Below are 22,888 nucleotides of genomic sequence, written 5' to 3'. Positions count from 1 at the left end.
TTCTGCCGACGGAGTGTCAGCCTACTGAAGTTCTGCCGACGGAGTGTCAGCCTACTGAAGTTCTACTGACGGAGTGTCAGCCTACTGAAGTTCTGCCGACGGAGTGTCAGCCTACTGAAGTTCTGCCGACGGAGTGTCAGCCTACTGAAGTTCTGCCGACGGAGTGTCAGCCTCCTGAAGTTCTGCCGACGGAGTGTCAGCCTACTGAAGTTCTGCCGACGGAGTGTCAGCCTCCTGAAGTTCTACCGACGGAGTGTCAGCCTACTGAAGTTCTACTGACTGAAGGTCAGCCTACTGAAGTTCTACTGACTGAAGGTCAGCCTCCTGAAGTTCTGCCGACGGAGTGTCAGCCTACTGAAGTTCTACCGACGGAGTGTCAGCCTACTGAAGTTCTACCGACCGAGGGTCAGCCTACCGAGATTCTGCCGACTGAGGGTCAAGCTACTGAAGTTCTACCGACTGAGGGTGAGCCTACCGAGATTCTGCCGACTGAAGGTCAGCCTACTGAGATTCTTTGGACTGGGCTCAGCGCACGTAATATCAGCCGACTTACGATTAACAGTACATTATGATACACTTTATTGCTTTGTAGATTCTTATATGCCTAAGTTGCGTCCAATAAAAGTAAGATTAACTGGATCATCTTTTCTTTCTATACTTTCTAGCTTTTTGTCTTTATGAGAAATGAGTATGAGAAATCACATGTCCATTTCCTGTCACAAGCAAATTAACCTATCCCTTAGGACTCATCGTTGGCCGAAGTTATACAGATATTGTGGAAGACATGTGACCAGTCTTCGAATTTTGCTAATTTTGAGGAAAATGTACGGTCTCAATTTTTCGTAGCAAGTAATTAAAATGGCAGAAAATGAGATAGCCCGGGGCTTTTCTGGCCCTACTTTTAGTGTGCTCTATATTCACAAGCAAAGGCATGTTTGAGTTTTAGTTTGCATAGGGTCCTTGTCCAGTGGTAGTTGTTCGGGAAAAGGGCAAAAAAAAAAGTCAAGCGGGTCGTACGTTTCACGAACAGCGCCCTCAAACTTAAGAAATCTCATTTCTGGCCCTAATTGGGGGTCCAATTTGGGCCTGTGGGTAAATTTCAATTGTTTTTTAAATACCATTTTTCAGGAGTGTATAGACCCTTTTTTTAAAAACTCAAGTCATAAAGTTGTGTATTTTGTGTTATCTACTCAAATGTAAGACTCAAAAATTGCGACAATCACTTGGTTCATATGTATGAAAATGCTTGCACAAGCCGATTTGAGTAATTCAAATGATAACAACTTCGTAGAATTAGCATACAGGTGCTTAACAATTAAGAGGGTGGTCCACTAGCATACGAAATACAAAAAACTGCATTTTTCAGGGTCATTTGCCCAACGATGTCTGTGAACAGCGCACTCAAAAATCACATTTTACCAATATTTTGGGCTATTTTGGGCATTTCAAGGTCAAATTTGGTCACAATTAAAAGGTTTTTCAATACAAAACTAGTAAGGTATCACGCCAAGTTGAATGCATAGGTTCCTTGCTTTGCAAAAAGCAAGGAACCAAAAATGAATGTGAACCAGTGCAGTGTGAACTATGTGTGTACATGTTCAGTACAGTGTTATTTTACACCAAGCACTTAATACACACTGTCCACAATCATGTACAGTACACACTGTACATGCATGTACTGGTTAAACATTCCTTTTAAATTATTAAAAGTCTTATAATTTAGTGAATGAGCAGAAGCAGACACTGCATTGCAAATATTAATATGGCATTGAAATATGCATAGTATTGAATTAAATGACCAGTGCATACATGTACAGTGTGTACTGTACATGATTGTGGACAGTGTGTATTTATTTAGTGCTTGGTGTAAAATAACACTGTACTGAACATGTACACATATATATAGTACACACTACACATGTATGCACTGGTTCACATTCATTTTCTATTCTGATATAGGGTTGGGTAGAGGATGTAGGTGGGAGGGGTGGTTTACATGCATAGTAAAAGTCAGTCACATACTGTATGCATACAAATCTGCATAGTGCACTATGGGGAGGGTGTTGGGGGGGGGGGGGGGGTGGAGTCAAAGAGTATTAGACAGAACACTTTTAATAAATGCATTTCAATAGTTTCTAATGTTGTTTAACATGGTCTCCTTGAATGAATATACAATGTTACCACTGTTTGCCCTCGCAAGCATGTTTCTGTAGAGCTGATGTAACTCTCATATACGCCACTTTAAGCTGCTCATCAGAGAATCAATAACTTATAAAAAATATGTTTCAGCTCATTCTATGCATCATAAATACATATGTTACTGGTTTCGTATTGAAAACGAAAAATACCTTTTAATTGTGACCAAATTTGACCTTGAAATGCCCAAAATAGCCCAAAATATTGGTAAAATGTGATGTTTGAGGGCGCTGTTAACAGGCATCGTTGGGCATATGACCCTGAAAATGCAGTTTATTTGTAGTCCTTATGCTAGTGGACCACCTTCTTAATTGTTAAGCACCTGTATGCTAAGGCTAAGAAGTTGTTGCCATTTAAATTACTGAAATTGGCTTGTGTAAGCACTTTCATACATAATGAACCAAGTGATTTTCGCAATTTTCGAGTCGTAAATTTGAGTAGATAACACAAAATACACAACTTTTTGACTTGAGTTTTTAAAAATAGGGTCAATACACTCCTGAAAATAGTATTTAAAAACAATTGAAATTTACCCACAGGCCCAAATTGGACCCCCAGTTAAGGCCAGAAATGAGATTTCTTAAGTTTGAGGGCGCTGTTCGTGAAACGTACGACTCGCTTGACTTTTCTTTGGCCCTTTTCCCGTACAACTACCACTGGACAAGGATCCTATGCAAACTAAAACTCAAACATGCCCTTGCTTGTGAATATAGAGCACACTAAAAGTAAGGCCAGAAAAGCCCCGGGCTATCTCATTTTCTGCCATTTTAATGACTTGTTACGAAAAAATTGAGACCGTAAATTTTCCTCAAAATTAGCTAAATTCGAAGACTGGTCACACATCTTCCACAATATCTGCATTATCAGACATAAAATACTTTACAATTATGCAAAAGATGCCTCCAAACTTGACACAAATTTAGGGCCCTTAAAATGCAATCTGGATTTGGTTGCTAGGCGGGGCCGCATTCTAGCAACCAAAAAGCTTTCACACAAAGAATACTAGTGTGAAGTTTGAAAACTGAACTGACCGATGTTAAAATCACTATTGTATAATTGCATGGAAAAACAGAAAATACAGTCCTGCCCGTCCAGTTATTCTGTAAATAGCCGATGGATAGGCATGTTGCCCAACCAGTTATTATTCTTATATATAATAATGCCTGACTAAGAGGTACACATTACAGCATGTATATATTACATTCATTTAGCCATCAACCACATTTTAATAGCAGATGTAAAGGCTATGTACTACTTTACACATAACAATTAGGGTATTTATTTTGTCATAAAACTAATGAAAGGCTGCCTGTAGGGCCTTTACATCGGTCTGCAGGACCAGGAGAATGAGACCGCTTCTACTTCTTGACGCACAGAGTTCAATGGGGGGGGGGGCAGCAAATTCCCAACTCCTATCCATCCATCCTATCGATCCATCCTGTACATCCATCCAATCCATCCATCCTATCCATTCATCTTATCCATCCATCACATCCATCCATCCTATACATCCATCCTATCCATACATCCAATACTTTCCTCCTATCCATTCATCCTATCCTTTCATCCTATCCATCCATCCTATACATCCTATCCATCAAATCCTATCCATCTATCCAATCCATTACCCTATCAATCCATCCTATCCATCCTATCCATCCGTCCTATCGATCCATCCTATCGATCCATCCTATCCAATATTCATATGTATCCACCCCATCCATCCTATCCATCCATCCTATCCATCCTATCCTTCCATCCTATACATCCTTACTATACATCGTATCCATCCAATACTATCCATCTATTCGATCCATCCTATCCATCTATCCTATCCTATCCATCCTTTCCATCCATCCATCCTATCCATCCATCCAATCAATCCATTCTGTACATCCCCCCATATCAATCATATCCATCCATCCTATCCATCCATCCTATACATCTTATCCACCCAAATCATCCAATCCATCTATCCTATCCATCTATCCTATCCATCCTATTCATGCTATCCATCCATCCTGTGCATCCATCCAATCCATCATATCCATCCATCCTATCCATCCGTCTTATCCATTCATCTTATCCATCCATCACATCCTTCATATACATCCATCCTATCCATACATCCTATCCTTTCATCCTATCCATCCATCCTATACATCCTATCCATCAAATCCTATCCATCTATCCAATCCATTACGCTATGAATCTATCCTATCCATCCTATTTATCCGTCCTATCGATCCATCCTATCCAATATTCATATGTTTCCACCCCATTCATCCAATCCATCCATCCTATCCATCCATCCTAACCTTCCATCCTATACATCCTTACTATACACCCTATCCATTCAATCCTATCCATCTATCCGATCCATCCTATCCATCTATCCTATCCATCCTATCCATCTATCCTATCCATCCTATCCATCCTTTCCATCCATTCTATCCATCCATCCAATCAATCCATTCTGTACATCCCTCTTATCAATCATATCCATCCATCCTATCCATCCATCCTATACATCCTATCCACCCAATCCATCTATCCTATCCATCCTATCCATCTATCCTATCGATCCATCCTGTACATCCATCCAATCCATCATATCCATACATCCTATCCATCCATCCTATTCATTCATCCTATCCATCCATCACATCCATTGATCCTATACATCCACCCTATCCATACATCCAATACATTCATCCCATCCATCCTAGTCATCCATGCTATCCATTCATCCCGTGGAAACGTTTCGAGTGGTACACTTATACTTCGTCCTTAACTGTGTAAATTTTCTTTAAAAAAACCCAATTTGAATCACTTCAAAAATACTAGCAAACGAACTATATGACCATTACGATTATTTCAGTCGATATTAGCAGTTGACATTTGTTAAAAATCTTATTTTATATAATTCACAACATTACTCCTTAAAAAAGTACCGTCATTTTTAGTTTAAAAAAAAAAGATTTTCGCCCTTTTTTAATGGAAATTGACTTAAAAAATCACTACATCGTCCAAACAAAAAATTATAACTTTTGAATGGTACAACCGATTGACCTATTTCAACCTGTGGTCGTGCCTGAATATAATTCTCCGATTATATATATAAAGCCTACGATGATTGGTTGAAATCAACCACCCTCATTTTGCTGACGAATGAAAAAAACCGTTTCAAAATAGCGTTGCTACTATTTTCCAGAGGCCGTCGTCACTGGTTGAAATAGTGTATCTTGGAATGCGGTAAGGTTGGTGAAATGAATGAAAATATGATTTGGAGTATTGCAATGTGAATAGGCCTAACGTTTGGCTAGTCCTGGAACAGTACGCTATGTACCGATTAGCTTCACAAATCTCCACACTGTGTAACAACATACAAGTACTGTAATGCCTAGGGCATAGGCGGTTTAGGCTAGTGCAGTCCATGAACTAGCCTAGGCTAGTCTTATGTTAGGCTTCCCAAGTGTGCAGTTGGCCTAACGTCAGGCCTAATGTTAAAAATAAGAATGGGCCATTCAATATTATTCACGCCTATCCGACACAGGAAAGAAGACAGTAATGTTGAAATTGCACTGCCTGTTTCAAAATCGTCATTTGAGAGTTTAAGTAGCGTGGCTACACCCAACAAGAAACGTTTTACATTGCTAAGTTACCAGCAGCTGGTTCCACTTCTTGGCAAAGACTGGTTTTATAGGGCTTCTCCTTTCTATAGTTGTAAAATAACGTTCCATTGTATGTATACAGCCTTAGCCTATAGGTTACAATGGTAGGCTACATTCGAGTTAAACTTCATTATTCAGCAACGATTTCTCTTGTGCGCAATCACGGAACTAGATTGAAACGGTCGACACCCTAGAACAGACGGACGTATAAGTACGGGTAGCTACAGTGTCAGGTCACGTACTTATTTCATAGTAATACGATCTGTGCTTCACGAAATTGTACAAAGCTAGTATGCACTAAGGATATCTGGCACACAAATGCATAGTGATTTTGACAAGAACCAGTTCTAAGTAGAATTTAATTGTATTCTATCTCCATATTGTTATGGGCTTTACTTCCTCAGATTATAGTACATAGCCTGTGTTGTGAGGTGTTTTGTATATCAGTACATAGCCTGTGTTATTAATGATGTGTTTAATATATAAGTACATGTCCTTGTTATGACGTGTTTAGTATATCAGTACATAGCCTGTGTTATTTAATGACGTGTTTAGTATATCAGTACATAGCCTGTGTTATTTAATGACGTGTTTAGTATATCAGTTCATAGCCCGTGTTAGTAATGACGTGTTTAGTATATCAGTACATAGCCTGTGTTATGAATGACGTGTTTAGTATATCAGTACATAGCCTGTGTTATGACGTGTTTTGTATATCAGTATTTAGCCTGTGTTATTAATGATGTGTTTAGTACATCTGTACATAGCTTGTGTTATGAATGACGTGTTTAGTATATCAGTACAAAACCTGTGTTATGACGTGTTTTGTATATCAGTACATAGCTTGTGTTATTCATAACGTGTTTAGTATATCGGTACATATCCTGTGTTATTAATGACGTATTAAGTACATCAGTACATAGCCTGTGTTATTAATGACGTGTTTAGTATATCAGTATAGAGTCTTTGTTATTTATGACGTGTCTAGTATATATCAGTACATAGCCTGTGTTATTAATGACGTGTTAAGTATATCAGTACATAGCCTGTGTTATTAATGACGTATTAAGTACATCAGTACATAGCCTGTGTTATTAATGACGTGTTTAGTATATCAGTATAGAGTCTTTGTTATTTATGACGTGTTTAGTATCAGTACATAGCCTGTGTTTTCAATGACGTGTTTAGTATATCAGAATATAGCTTCACACCATTACTGTCTCCTGTACGTTACTTACCAGTAGGATCATCACGTTGTGGGTTTATCATCCAGAGTATAATTTAAGTCTAGAATCCTTTAATAACAGATGAAAATCACGAAAAAAGAACATACAGAAACGGGAATGAAGAATATCCAATTGACAAGATGGCGTCGTGTAGGGCATGTAACGTTCTAACATACGATCCTGGACGCTAAATAGATATCGGTAGAAATCTGTCAATAGTTATAACTGGTTCCAAATTTCATGTTTTATAGTTTACACAATCAAAGACTTTATTTGATTATATAATTCATATTTAATATTTATGCCTTGTTTTGTTTATTCTGTCATATCAGCCGTTCAAAGGTTCCTTCTGTAAGTATATGCATTGCACTCAGTTACGTCCATTAATATGCAAACATTGGAAGTTTCCGATGTATTTTTTTGTATGTGCATAATATGCCTGTAAAGTACGCAATTTGTGTAGATGAAACTACAAGCGGCGATGGCCAACTCTGAATACTTCTTGAAAAGAATCTATAGATTATCCAGGCGCGGATCCAGGGGGGTCCAGGGGGTCCGGACCCCCCCTGCTGTTGGCCAAAAAAAAAAGAGAGAGAGGAAAAAAGAGAGAAAAACAATTAAATTAAATTAAACGCCAATTTTCAACATGTAGGACGTCAGAAAAGCGGTTATCCTTACAAGTCAGCCAGGTGTGTCTTTTCTGTCAAATGAACTATAGTGTGCACGCGTGCTACACGTGCCAAAATGCCTAACAATCTCAATTTTCAGACCGAAAAGTTTCAAAATTGAGGTGGTGTTCGAATTTTTTTGGGCGGTGAGGTTACAGAGCGGTAGGCTGCTAGGATGCGCTAACGAATTTTTCATGAGCAAACCCCTCACCCTTCCAGAATCCTGGATCCGGCCCTGCATCAAACAGTGGTGACGGAACGGGAGGGGATTGGGGGCTAAAGGCATTATGATTTTTGTATCATCTCAGCTCATCTGATATGTAATACCATATTTCATAGATTGTTTTTTTCTCATCAATTGAGAAATTGCAGACATGAGATCCATATTTTCAGGCTAGGTACATGCAGCTTAGAATACTCGGGAAGTACCGTTTCCGGCCATCTGGGGGGTTTGTAAAGCCAAAAATTTTCTTGTACGCTCCGCGCCAACCGATGGTGGCGCTCCGCTTAGATAGTCTTACGTTCAGGCGCGGCTGGACCAGTCAGACCCCCCCTGTCACAAATCATGCATCCGCCCCCCTGAGATTCGCGTATGAAAAAAAAAACACAATGTAAAATCACTGTTTATTGAACAAATATAAAAATGTGAAGAAATTATAAACAATTTCACAAAAGAGTTTGTAGATATAAGGAGCTTTAGCGAGATTCTATCAAGTAACATATGATTGCAAGGTTCCGTTCTAGAACCAAACAATGGTTTGCTCTGTTCAAATTGATCGTCCCGGTCAGTTCTCCGTTGTTGATTAACTTCAGTAAGGCTTGCTTTTAATAAACGGAAGAACTCAGTTAAAGTTACAGCCATCAAGAAAGAAATATATACAAAAAAAGGTGCATTCTGAGGAACATTAAGACTATTAAGTAGATCCATACACTGTTAAAAAAAATTGTAAATTTACAGTAAATTCCTGTCGATTTTTACAGAAAAAGCCGGTTCTCTATATTTACATGTAAACGTCTGTTATTTTAACAGACGTTTTCTGTACAGCAAGTGGTTTACACAAAATTGTAGTATTTTTCCCTCCAAAGAAAATTTACAGGTAAATCCTGTAAAATTTTTCAGAATATGTCAGTTTTTAATATTTACATGTAAAATTCTGTGATTTTTACAGACGTTTTATGTTACAGCAAGTGGTTTACAAAAAATTGTAGTATTTTTCCCTCCAATGAAAATTTACAGGATAATCCTGTAAAATTTTCCAGAATATGTCAGTTTTTTATATTTACATGTAAAATTCTGTGATTTTTACAGACGTTATGTGTGTCATGTACAGAATAAGTTTGTTTTGCAATTATGTAAACTTGGAATTTGAAGAGTGTTATACGGAAATATTCTTGAAGGTGGAAACACGTTACCAATATACAATGGTATACAACAAAATCCATCGTGCAGTAACATTACCGTTTGGGAAAGAAAAGAATGAAATCCAACCATGAAGCTATTACCGATAGCTCCATGATCCAACCCACAATTACCAGTTAACTTTGTCCCTACAGTCGTTTTCTGCCTTAGTGTTACATTTGAGCAACAACCCCACCCCGTGAGGCTCATCAATGACCCTTAATTGTCCAGCGAACGAAAACAATGTGAAAGATAACCTTGAAGGGTCTGTAGGTCAAATATGTGAAATCTAACCATTTCAAGAGTTTTAGTAACGAATTACTTGTAAATGCCTAACGTGAAAACGACATAGATGGTACCGTTTCAATTGGTTTACCGTTTGTTTAAGGAGTATACAACTTCCGAAATCCTATCAAAACAATTACTGATGTGAGCTGCCAAGAATACAATGCCCAGCCTTCAAGATGTAGTCTAATTCATTGTTTTAATGTTAACTTGTATTGTCAGTACAACATGAACCGATGACAATTACGTGTGCTCAATGTACGGTCACACATGCAGCTATTTATAGCTAAATGGGTCACCGAACGTATCAAAATGTTGTTAAATATGTCTAGTTCAGCAAATGTCATTTCATTCATCTGAACCACCACCCCCCCCCCCTCAACCCCTCCTCCCATTCGACCCAGCCGGTCTAGCTCGATGATTGGTGTCAACGTGTCTGTAACAGCTATGACGTCTCGCCCACAGGCGGGAATTCTTTTGATACATTCTGGGCGGCTGCCGTTGGCTTTCCCGGAAAACTTGGCTACAGTCCAGCATGCAGTCACATGACCCAAGTTGGCGCGCGATGAACGTCCAGTACATGCTGCGCTGTTCTGTACATTATGATTGATCGCATCTCGCACGTACGTATGAAGTGTATAGATTGCACAATACAATACTACAGCGCTTCAAAGAACGTCGACACGAGAGGAAAACAACTGCCGTTGCTGTCCAGTAGGCTACGCACATTTCCACACCAGAACAAGACTTCATTGAGTACTTCGTCAGACGTGAGTGGTAAATTTATTTGAACCATATGCCATATTTGCATTATTATAATCAACAAAACAACTTTGAAGTCTGGTCATAACAAAAAGTTAGTTTATATTTTAGTTATAACCGTAGGGGCCAGTGCCTATAACGTAGACTAGACGAACGATAATTAAAAGTTAGACTATCACTATAGTAACACTGGCGCAGTATTAGACCACCTATCGTCGCCCTACCGTGCATTTTGGTATGTGCGTGTGAAGCTTAGCCTTGCTTCATGTTGTTTAGGTTAATATGATATAAGGGTGGGTACATTGTAACTTGTAAGTTAATTGGTGCTGATAGCCTACATACATGGATGATATTGGATCTCATGTGGCATGTAATATGCAGTCTTTAGATTAGCCAAGGTTAATTAGCCTTTTTGCTGACTTATTTGGTTTGCAAATAAATTCTACAAAAACAGAACTGCTTTATCAACCAAAGCCTGGCAAAGCTACACAAGAAAAAGAGATCACAATCAAAGGAGAAAGACTAACGCAGTCAAATACCTTCACATACCTGGGCAGTACCATATCCAGCAACAAAAGTGCAGATGTTGAAGTATCAAAGCGTGTACAAGCTGCCTGCAAGTCTTTTGGAGCTCTCTCAAAGCGTCTTTGGTCAAGACATGAGATCAAATTGACAACCAAGATGAAAATATACAGGACAGTAGTTATGCCATCTCTTTTATATGCTACAGAAACCTTGACACTATACAGCCGTCACATTAAGAAACTGGGCAGTATTCAGATGAACCATCTACGTCAGGTCATGAACATCAAATGGCAGGATAGGGTAGCCAATGTGCAGGTCCTACAGAGAGCAGGCCTACCAAGCATTGAATCTATGGTCACAGCCTCACAGCTAAGGTGGGCAGGACATGTTCGCAGAATGCCTGAACATCGGTTGCCAAAAATGGTTTTCTACGGTGAGCTCTCAGAAGGCAAAAGGCAACAGGGTGGTCAAATCTTGCGTTACAAAGATACCCTGAAACGAAGCTTGGGAAAAGCAAACATCAATGTTGACAGATGGGAATCATTGGCCAGTGATAGGATCAGCTGGAGACTCGCAGTGAGGAACACCATCAAGACCGTGGAAGACAGGAGAAATGAAATGTACAAGCGGCAGCATGATTTACGTCATGGGGCAGTTGATAGTTTTACCTCAGACTATCAATGTACCACCTGCAGGAGAAACTTCCGTTCCAATGCTGGTCTGTCCTCGCACAAGAGGGCCAAGAAATGTTAATTGATTACCTGTTGCACCCAACAGTCATCATCGGTAGCGATGGACAGTCGAAGAAGATGATATAAGGGTGGGTACATTGTAACTTGTAAGTTAATTGGTGCTGATAGCCTACATACATGGATGATATTGGCTCTCATGTGGCATGTAATATGCAGTCTTTAGATTAGCCAAGGTTAATTAGCCTTTTAGAACATGACTGAATTTGAAAAGGCATAATTCATGTTTCTTTCAACAAAGTGGCTATTGTTACGACTAGTCGTAACAATAATTCCCGACTACGCATGCGCAGTTGCTATTTTCATGACCAGGAGTACTATTTTTACGACGAGGAGAAACAATAATTTCCGGTTAGGGTAAGGGTTAGGATTGAGGTTTAGGGTTATGTTTAGGGTTAGGGTTACCCCTACTACATGCGCAGTTGCTTTATTTACTTTACTGCGCTTGAATTTGCCTTTGTCGTAAGAATAGTTTATAAATAATTGTTACGACTCGTCGTAAGAATAGCCACGGCCTTCTTTCAAATTATCAGTTTTGATAAGCTCCAATCAATAGTGAAGCAGGGCAGAAATGTACACCTGTAAAATATGCAATACACTAACAGCTACTATCCGTAGCTATGTTGATCATGTGAGTTCCCATAGGAATATACCTCGAGTGAGATTTCCATGTTGTTTTGTTAATTGTGGCTATACCCTATCAACTTTTGCTGCAATGAAGATTCATGTGACTAGGTATCACCGCCATCTTCAAAAGCAAACAGCAGTTGCAGCAAATCTTCAGTCAGTTAACCTGTCATTGATTTGTACATATGAAATCTGTCAAAAAGAACTCACAGATCTGTCCTCATATTTGGCACACTTAAAAGCACATATAAGAAAAGGACAAATTGTATCTTGTCCATATAAGAAGTGCAAAAGAGATTTTTCAAAAACCAGTTCATTTACAGCACATTTGTCACGTTGTCACAGAAACTGGGGAGCTGTAAACATTTTGGATAAATACAAACTTTCTACTCGTGATCATTGCTCTTTGGATCAAGATATACCTCTAGATACTAACTGCTTTGATGTGTCTACAGAGACTGATAGATTTGTCAGTGAAAATGACATAAGCTGTGATTTCGAAAAGAGTAACAATTGCCAAGGTAGGGCGCATGAAACAGGTCAGTCTAGGCTTCAATTTCAACAAAATTTTGCCTTGTTTCTTCTGAAACTTCAGGCAAAACAACTTGTTCCATCACAAACAATTCAAATGATTGTTGAGGAGCTTCAAACTTTTCACAGTTTATGTCAACAAGATCAGGTTTTGAAAATTACTAAATTAAATTAATAATAAAAATAATAATAATAATAATATAATAATAATAATAATAATAATATATATAATATAATAATATATCTAATAATAATAATAATATAATATAGTAATAATATAATAATAATAATATCCAGCAGTTATTATTACGACGCTTAAGTGACCACAAATGTGGGAGAAGACCGCAAGGGCTTATGAATTACAACTTACACGTGGGGTGGCTTCCAATTCAACATTTTAACTCAAATTTGAAATCTTTTCAATTTAGAAAGTCATTTCAGATGGGAAAACCGTAGATTGCTCTTGGTTGAAAAACCCACCTTACTATGACCCGGCCGGGAATCGAACCCCGAACCTCCCGATTGCTAAGCCTCATTGCTTCAAATGCCACCGCCTTTATCTACTCGGCCACAGCAACCTAAACAGACGTGTCAGAGAATGCCCCTGTTGCCAATTGAAGATATGCTTGATTCAATAGATTGCGAGCTTGAGTGCTGCCCCTGTTTGTTGTGTAAATGCTGATGTTCTGTGAGTGTCCAAAAAACTAGTACCTTAATGCAATAAATGTCTGTTATCTGGAAAGGGGAAGGGGAGGATCGAGACACGCAGATAAAAAAGATAGATGACTTAAAGGTGATGCATGAACTTAACATATGGGATGACAATGAAATTGTTTTCCTCATGAAAACTGTATTTCCAACCATCCGTGCCAAGATAAACAGTCAGCAAGTTCCTGTATGTGCTTTCCTTGATGAATATCCTTTCTTGTTTGAGGAGGTTGGGATGATGGGACATTTTGAAGATTTAGTGGGCATCAAACTGAAATCAGTTCTCACTACAGCTTTTATAGATAAAAGTCCACGAATTCAGAAGTTTCTGCAAGTGTCAGCAAAGAAGAAGAAGGAGGTGGTGATCATTCCCCTGATGTTCCAGGACTTATTCTCCTCCTCTGCAATCACCTTGGAGATAAATAGGACGATCTTTTCTACCTTGCAAAGGTAAGAAGTAGCTACCTTTATAAATCATTAAGCTTGTGAACAGTCTCAGAATAGCACTATTTGTCTGTGTTTTTGTGTTTTACTCTGGTTTGTCGTTCTTAAACTTACAGTTATGTAGATGTATTGGTGAAGTTGATTGACTTTATAACGATTTTCCTCTGCGATGTTTACTGTTTGTAGGTCAGCTGTAATTGTTGTGTATTAGGACTCTGAAGTCCAAAGTTCAGTACATCATATGCCATCAGTTAATTAAGATTTTCCCCATAGTCATCATTTTGATTCCAGGGATACATATTGTCCCTCAGTTTCATTTGTTTTATGTTATGCTTTGGAAGAAACTCCTGTTTTCCCAGATGGCATCTTGAATGTTTTGTCCCACTATATAATAAGATAAGTATTCCAAACAATTTTATTGTTCCTACATTTACATTATGTTCAGGAAACCAGTACTGTGCAGAATATCACTAAGGATCTGAAGTCAACATCCCCATGCATCATTATTCAAGGTGAGAAGCATTTGGAGGATTTTGCTCTAAGATGCATTTCCTCCAGTACATATACACTGCTCTTTTTCCCTTTTTGGTTTGGATGATAGTTGTAACGTTTGAAATTTGTGATGGTGAGTATGTGTGCGTGTGTATGTATTTTAGTGATGCCTACCTTGTAAACACAATTTCTCATGAAAGGAAGCTTAGACAGATCTCATAGTTGGCATGTGGGTGTACCCGATAGAGTACAAGAAGCCTATTGTTTTTGGCAAAGGTCAAAGATCATTTGGGGTCAACAGAGGTGAAACTGAATAATTTGTAAACATGATATCTCAAGAAGGGAATCTTGGACAGATCTCATGTGGTATGTAGGTGTGGTCACTTGAATCAACATGGGTCAAAATTTGGGAATCTTTGATTAGAGACACCTAGGAAGTTATATGATTGCAAGTGTGTCAATGACACCCCATAGTGCACTATCACCTGTGGAAGACAAAGTCATGAGTCCATCTGAGATTTAACTGGGAAAACTCTGTTACTGCATCAATTCAGCATGTATGTGTGCATTTGATGCTCAGAATGTAACATGAAACTCAAGAACTATAGCCCATTTTTGACTTCATATGTGGTAAAAACATTTTGGTTGACCGTTGCAACATTTTCAATGTCATTTTTGTGTTGCTGAGGGTGCCTCAGTAAATCGATATATCAGATAAACTGTTTTTTCTTTCATATCCACACTGACAATATTGAAATCTGCCATCAACGAATATATCGAAATACCAAGTGCATCCAAAACAAACCTTGAATACCGGTAAAAATAATATTGAATTAAAAATAATGACCCATTAGTACACGCGAGTTGGAGTATATTCACGCTGCAACTGTAAAGTAGTGGTAGTCATAGCAGTGGCATTTAACTGGACATTCTCTTAATAGTTCTAATTGATATTTATTTTTTGCAGGTCCAAACATATACACTGGAAGAAAGTTTATGTTGGCAGTAGATATGGTTATTGTTAATGACCACATTCAAACTTTTGAAAGTGCAATGACCATGCTGTTTGCAATGTTTTTCATCTTAAACATTGAGTATCCATCTGAAGGTGCAACTTTAGTGGAGTTTATCCAGCGGTGAGTAGGCTGAAAGTACCCTAGTAATAGTTAACCATTGTTATTTTGTGTGGACATTCCCTTGACATGCAATGTAAGAGTGTATGCATATTATTAGCCACCTTCAAAAGATCAGCCGATCATAAAGGTACCAATAAAGAAAACAAATCAACAAATTGCAGTTAACTCTACTCCTAGGCAGATCATTGAAATAAATCATACTCTGTTCTCAGTTACAGCTGATTTACTTATTTTGTACTATTTGTTTTGTTCAAAGAATAACAGCAGCTTTGGTAACCTTTTGTAAACATTGATGACCTTTACATTATTTTCACCAATGGAAAGTTAGTGTAAATAGTTGAATGGCATGTTTTATTATTTTGGAAAAGGGTGGGAATGTATGAGTTTGGTTACTTACTGAGAACACCTTCACAATTTGTTACAACTAGAGGGTATCAGCTTAAACTGAACAAAATTGAAATTAAAAGAGGATTCAAAAATTAGCTCTTCTTTTCAGATCATGATTTCCTAGAAAACTGTTGAATTCCAAAGGCTTGTAAATTAAGACAGGTATCCAGCTCAATTGCTTCTATCAACACCAGTGAGCACACATACAGTTGGAAACTGAGTTGTGTCACATCTTACTATCATGTATGACATACTGTGGTGTAAATTTGAGACCAAGGGAAATTGATTGTTAAATGGTTTAATAATTGCAAACTTATTTGAACTTTATGACTTCACAGTTCTAATTTTCTCCTCTTTGCAGCTGCTTTGTTGGATTGTATCCAGAAAGGGAAGAAAGACCCCCAAATCCAAGAAGAGCTATCCTGTCAACCCAAAAATTTTGGCTTTGGTTGGAAACCTGAAGGAGTTTGAGTCAGATTGGACAGTCTAAATGCTTTTCAGGCACTTCCCGTGATTGGTCACATTAGTCTGGCAATTTGGTAACTTTGGATTATAAATCTAGGTCACTTGGTTGATTTAAAGTGTTCCTAGTTGAGAAAATGTTAGCGAGCCTCTTGAGCGTCCTTAACTGGAACCATAGACTCTCCAGCTACAGAGAAGTCTCTTTTACAAATGAACAGTTAAACATTTATACAGAGTTCAAACTATTGTGTTTTGTTGGTGGATATTTACAAGGTTTTAATTGTTGACAAAATTGTTAAAGACTATTATTTGGTGCTATCATGACACCAATCCAATAACTCCATAAACTCTGAAACTCTTCCAAGCAGGTTCACAAATGTTAAAAAAGTTTTGAATCCATAATAGTTTCAGATGTCAAGTTATTCTATTCATTTTGTTAATGCTATAAGCTTGATAACTAAACTATATTTTGTTGTCAAAATATAAAATCTCTCTGCTAAATGTTGACATGAAATCTTTTCATAAAACTGCTCCTTCCAGTCAACAGCAGAAGCACAGGAATATAACTTTTTTAATCATTTACAGGACAACTTTTTTAATCATTTACAGGTACAAAGGTCAAATCATTGTTTATATATCTTTTGATCAGATGATTTACAATATCTTTGGTTAACAGATTAGTTAATCTTTATTCTTACGTATTGTAACATATCCTTGTCTTTAACTTCCACTTTGAACTTTAAGGGCTAAAGAAGTCATGAAAATTAGAAAAAGTATACAATCCTTATCAGTGACCTTTGCATACTTCAAGTGCATCTGTAAATAAGAGGGAAAGGAACTTTGTTGTAGAGCAATAGAAAGGGCGAGGAACTAGCAGGTGTCAAAGCTTAGTGTTTTATGATCAGTTAATTGTGAAAACTTTCAGTTGCTGATCCACGATTTCCTGAAGTGGCCGAAGAGACAAATATGGCCACATACAGACTTATCAGTATATTTCCAAACAATGAAAGTATCGTCTGTATAACAAAACCTTTTCCAAAAGAAAGGCTGGGGCACCCAGCAAATTCCCAGTCATCAATAAGAGATTGCCTTCTGATGTTCAGTCTTATATATTACTTTTAAGGTTTTGACGTTCAAAAATATGTTTCAACAAGTTTTGAAGTTGTAAATAAAAGTTTCAGAGAACAATAAGTTGTTTCTTATTTTATAATCTCACTGATAATAGTAATTCCATCTGACAGCCAATTTTACAGACAAAGACCCATTTATTGCAAGGTAAAAAACTATAGATAACATTGAAGACTAGACTTTACCTAAAAGATACAGTAAATTAAAAGTCACAATACAGTTATTTTACAGAGAAAATTACATATTGCAAGAAAAAACTGCAAATAACGGTTTCAGACTGTTTATTTTACATAGAATGTAGTGTAAAATAACAGCCGTCATATAGTAATTTTACGGATAAAAACTTTTATAATGCAAAGAAAAACTATGAATTACGCTTTCATACTGTGTATTTAACATAGAATTCAGTGTAAAATTAAGGTCGTCGTACAGTAATTTTACGGACAAAGACTTTTATAATGCAAAATAAAAACTGTATAATTACATTTTTAGACTGTTTATTTTACATAGAATATGGTGTAAAATAACGGTTGACATACAGTAATTTTACTGACAGAAACTGTTATAATTGGGGGGAAAACTGTATAAATAACAGTTTCAGACTGTTTATTTTACATAGAATATGGTGTAAAATAACGGTCGTCGTACAGTAATTTTACGAATAGAGTCTGTTATAATGGGGGAAAAAACTGTATAAATAACAGTTTCAGACTGTTTATTTTACATTGAATATGGTGTAAAATAACGGTCGTCGTACAGTAAGTTTACGGACAAAAACTGTTATAATGAAAGATATAAACTGTATAAATAACAGTTTTAGACTGTTTATTTTACATAGATTATCTGCAGTTGGAAATAACAGACATTTTCTGGAAACTCTGCTGCCAGAGAAATTCTGTTTTTGAACAGAATTTTTTTTAACAGTGTATAAGTAACCTTCAACGCAATATTTTACTAATAAATATGTATATGGCGTAAGGGGTGATGCTATATCCGTAGCGCGAGTCCACATTTCACACGGATGATTGCAACAATCCATCGACTGAACCATTTCCCCCCGACTGACGATCTGAGATGAGGCCATGACCACGTTTAATGCTTGGAACACATGTTAACCTTACTTATAATACATCATACGCTACATTCTATTGGTTTCGAGTTTATACGTTATCCAAGATTCGTGAGCCGTACTATTGAAATCGGAATTCGTTCGTGGAAAAGAGGAAAACATGTATAAGGATATAATTTGTTTAGTGTTAAAATAGTATTGTTAGCTTCTGTATCCAACTCGAATAAGCCATCATTTTATGACAGGAAATAAACACGCACGAAGATCAAACTCATGACGAGAGTTCACGAGTCTCAAATGAATATAGGCTAAACATGACGACAGCAATATTTTGAATCGGTACAACAGGTAAGTGAATTGCGCGACTAGATTAGGACTAAAATTTGGAAAATGGTTCGCGAATAATGAAGGCTTAACTTCCACAACTGAACTGTTGAATTATATGTATCTTCATTGGGCTAAATCATATATAGAGGAAACTATTGAATAAACACCGTATATAGGACGGGTATATCTTTGTTGCAACGAATGGATTTTGGTAATCTCGAAGTGAAGATTACAATGATGGTAACGTAACTTTTCCGACCAATCATGAACGACTATTTACACATAATTGCAACCTGTTTGGGAAAAAAGCTCGCCACCGGGTCCCCTCTTGCACTGGTCACATATCCCACACTTGTGTAGTACACACTAGTACGTATCGGCAGGTATACGCAGGTATCCATAATCAGTGACTCAGATGAGGTGATGTTTATATTATAGATGACAAGCCGGTACCACAAAACGAAGGGAAGTTTTTCCTAGAAGTGTTAATTACTGAAGCAAATGTATCTTGTACATAGAAATCTCGATCTATGCATTGTGTGGATAATGAGGGAAAACCTGATTAGAAGCAGACCACGCCATCGTGGTATCCAGACGCTGAATATATATTCAAGTAGATAGGATGTGTCAAAGAGGAGACATGTTTGAGGGAATAAGTTGAATCCAAGTGTAAACAGTGGATATGGATGACCATAAATCTAATTTTCTTGCCAATGATGTCCAATTGTTATAATATAATAATAAAATAGTACCTATATAGCGCGTCCATCAGCAACGGTGCACGAAGCGCTTAACAGGAATTGAAATAATTAATATACAGGAAACATTTAAAATACATGAAACATTTAAAAGCAAATAGTAGAAAAATATCGCCTACAAGGTTTACACCATTAAACCTATAGTATGATAGAAAAATACATTAAAGCTATGGTGTTACAAAAATACTGTACAGTTCAAACATCAAAGGTACGTACTGCATTCGGCATGGCATTCAATAGCTTGGGCGCACATACTGAAAATGCTTTGTCCCAGCTTTTTTCTTTGTTCTCATTTCTTAAAGCAGTCCCCGTGATGATGAGCGTAATGACAGGGTGCCAGGAGATCGCCGATAAGTCGGTGCGAAGCAGTAGAGCTTTATATGTGAGAAGATTGAATTTGTATTTCACTCGGAACTCTACTGAAGCCAATGTAAAGACCTTAGAATCGGCGTTATATGGTCTCTCCTCTTCACTCTACAAACTACTCGAGCAGCGCTGTTCTAGACTTGTTGCAGTTAACGAGTGGCGTTTCCCGGTAACCCGAAAAGGAGGCTGTTGACATAATCCAAGCGTGATGTTACGATAATATTGGTTAGCGTTGCGGCAGCGGCTTGTGTTATAAACTGGCGTATACGAGCAATCTGCTGGATGTGGGAGTAACGGGTTCTTACTACGGTAATGATATTTGGCATCATGTTCAGTTCCGAGTCAAGTGTTGCACCTGTATTACGGATTCAGACACTTGCTGGAACATCTGTAGTGCCTATTTTGATGGAATGTATATGAGACGGTTGATTTAGCAAATGATTAGAAACTCTGTCTTCCCATCGTTCAGTTTGAGGTGATATTCTGCCATCCATTCGCGTATTTCCAAGATCGCATCCTCCAAACAACTAAAAGTAACATCTCGTGGTTCACATGGCACATATAACTGTGTGTCATCGGTGTACATGTGCAAATGGATGCCATATTTCTCCGCGATTGAAAATAATGGAGATGTATAGATTGGGTACAAATATGGTCCCAATACAGAATCCTGATGGAGGCCGGTCACGAGATCCTTGACAGATGAAGTATTGCCGTTTATATTCACTGATTGCGTGCGTTGCTTGAAGTAGGATGTCATTCCAGGAATGTGCAGATCCCGTAACTGCGAAGGATTCGGTGAAACAATGTAATAACAGGTCATGGTTCACAGGTTTCAAATGCTGCACTCTGATCTAACGTTACTAGGAACACGCAGTGGTTTTGATCTATTGCACATTGTAAGTAATTCGTTATTTTTACCAGCGTCGTTTCGGTACTATGGCACTTCCTATATGCAGATTGATTCTGTTGATATAAATTATTCTTTCCAGATGCTTATGTAACTGTCCCATGTGTCCCGCATGTAACTGCTCATGTAACTGTGTTATGGTAATAACCGCCATAATTGGGATGTGTTAGATAAAGCCTTGGAATATCCAGTGCTTTCATATCTTTTCGTGTACATCGATACACATACTCTTTTCTTATACACTTTCAGTAAATTGGATTGCCTGGTCTTTACTGGATGTTAATGTTATAAGAACATTAACCTACTCTGCTTGCCTCTGTTCGGCTAATCATCCCTGTATTTACATTACTTAACATATTTCTTTTGAATATTGATCGTACTGATTATATTCTCAGCCATGCAGTTTGGACAATTTCCTAATGCTAATACCTCTCTAAACTGTCCTCCCATATCATGCTTCAAAACATTTGCATTGACAGTATAAACAGTTCCTGGCCTTCATATGATAGAAACATGATATTCATACTGCTCACACTGACAATACGAGTGCTCTGAAGCGGGAAACAGTACAATATCGAAAAATTTGTCCCAACTGGGTGTTGTTTTACATCACAAAATAACAACAACCAGTAGTGCAAATCTTATTCTCTCATTTACTCCGTCTGCTCATGTATACAACCAGGGTAACATTTATTTTAATTCATATAAATGAGATATGCTCCTTTATATTAAACAATCCTTTTTAAATGTTGTAACATAAAATGCCCTTTTTAAATAAGAAGTGCCATTTTGTTGAACAATCTATGACAAGTATTATTAAAAAGTGTTCTTTTGTTCCAAGACGTTATTAACTGAAAATGTGTGGTACAAAATTCACAAGGATTATGTTCTCTCCAAGATATTGGCGGTATTTCCCCTTAATTAAATGAATGTCACATACTCCACTGACCCGATGCCTGTCACCCACTCCTTCCGTAGTATAATCTAAGACATAACCTTAGCGATACTTTGACATATGTCCCGCTGCATTCGATGTCTGCCACCCCCTTCCCCGATCCCCCTTCTGAATTGAACCATCTTGCGAAGCCTCTGCATAAGGAGACAATGAACAGAAATAGGTCACGTGGTACCTCAATGAACATTCCACAATAGGCAGATTATGGTTGTTCGTTTGATTAGAAAAGATAAAAACAGAAGTAAATTCCGTTATCATTTTCATTTATCTACGTGTTCTCATTGGCTCATTCAGGTTCTCTCATAATTATCGATTCCTTATTATATTCATATCTACTAAAAATATATATATATATGTAACTAGCTTGAATATTCGAGGCTCATTTCAAATATATAGTGAGGTAAAAGTTGATTTTCCGATCTCTCGGATTTGGTCTTTAATGTATATTTATAATAATATTACTGCTATTAAAAGCTTGTATAGGTAACGAAGCAATCTATTTAACTTATTTAACTGCGTCCTGTTGCAACGGTCATGTATATGTATATAACGATATAACATATTTACATGTACATAATGGTACGTTAGGATAAGTATACACAGGTATATCAGATCTCAGTGACCCAAATAGAGATGCTGTGTTTGCTTTTATTAGGACGCACGTAACGTTTACTAAAAGTGTTAATTATTGAAGCAAAGTTAACTTGTTCGGAGAAATCTGATGCTATGTTTTGTATGGCTAATGATGTGAAACTTAATCTGTGGCAGCTTGCGCCGTATTATAAACACAAGTAGCCTATCCAGTAATATCTATATATCATGGCTATTTGATTTTCGTTGTCATAACTTTTTGCTAACCTCGTTTCGTCCTCGAAAATGTTTATGGGGGACATCCCCTGCCTCCACCCTCTTCCCCACCCTCTGGCTAATCCGCTGCTTGTAGTGAGTTTAAAGCACGAAAACACCTGTCAGAGGAAAGAATTAAATTACTCCGAAATATATTCTGGCCCTACTGGAAAGCCTGGGACTTTAACTGAGACATTTTCACTTTTCAGTTATGAAATTTTCTCTGATATTCATGTTTAACCGAAAACATTATTTTTC

At 37.6% G+C, this 22,888-nt stretch overlaps 1 protein-coding gene and 1 long non-coding RNA gene across 2 annotated transcripts in view; one reads left to right on the top strand and one right to left on the bottom strand.

Annotated features, from left to right (window-relative positions):
* The window catches only part of LOC139970053 (uncharacterized), a 491,924-nt gene extending 484,587 nt beyond the window's left edge, over nucleotides 1–7,337 (bottom strand). The window contains exon 1 of the mRNA XM_071975667.1: nucleotides 7,109–7,337. The gene's annotated coding sequence lies outside the window, so the exon portion shown is untranslated. The remainder of the gene's footprint in view (nucleotides 1–7,108) is intronic.
* A 1,359-nt stretch (nucleotides 7,338–8,696) lies between these two features.
* Nucleotides 8,697–14,584, top strand: LOC139970125 (uncharacterized). Its single transcript, XR_011794030.1, has 3 exons — nucleotides 8,697–10,218; nucleotides 13,071–13,800; nucleotides 14,240–14,584. It is a non-coding gene; the product is annotated as an uncharacterized lncRNA (long non-coding RNA).
* The last annotated feature ends 8,304 nt before the right edge of the window (nucleotides 14,585–22,888 follow it).

The sequence above is a fragment of the Apostichopus japonicus genome, chromosome 7 (genome assembly GCF_037975245.1).
Source record: "Apostichopus japonicus isolate 1M-3 chromosome 7, ASM3797524v1, whole genome shotgun sequence".
In the NCBI taxonomy this organism is placed as follows: Eukaryota; Metazoa; Echinodermata; class Holothuroidea; order Aspidochirotida; family Stichopodidae; genus Apostichopus; species Apostichopus japonicus.
Note: the sequence above shows the minus strand (reverse complement) of the source record. Positions and strands in the feature narration are given on the sequence as shown.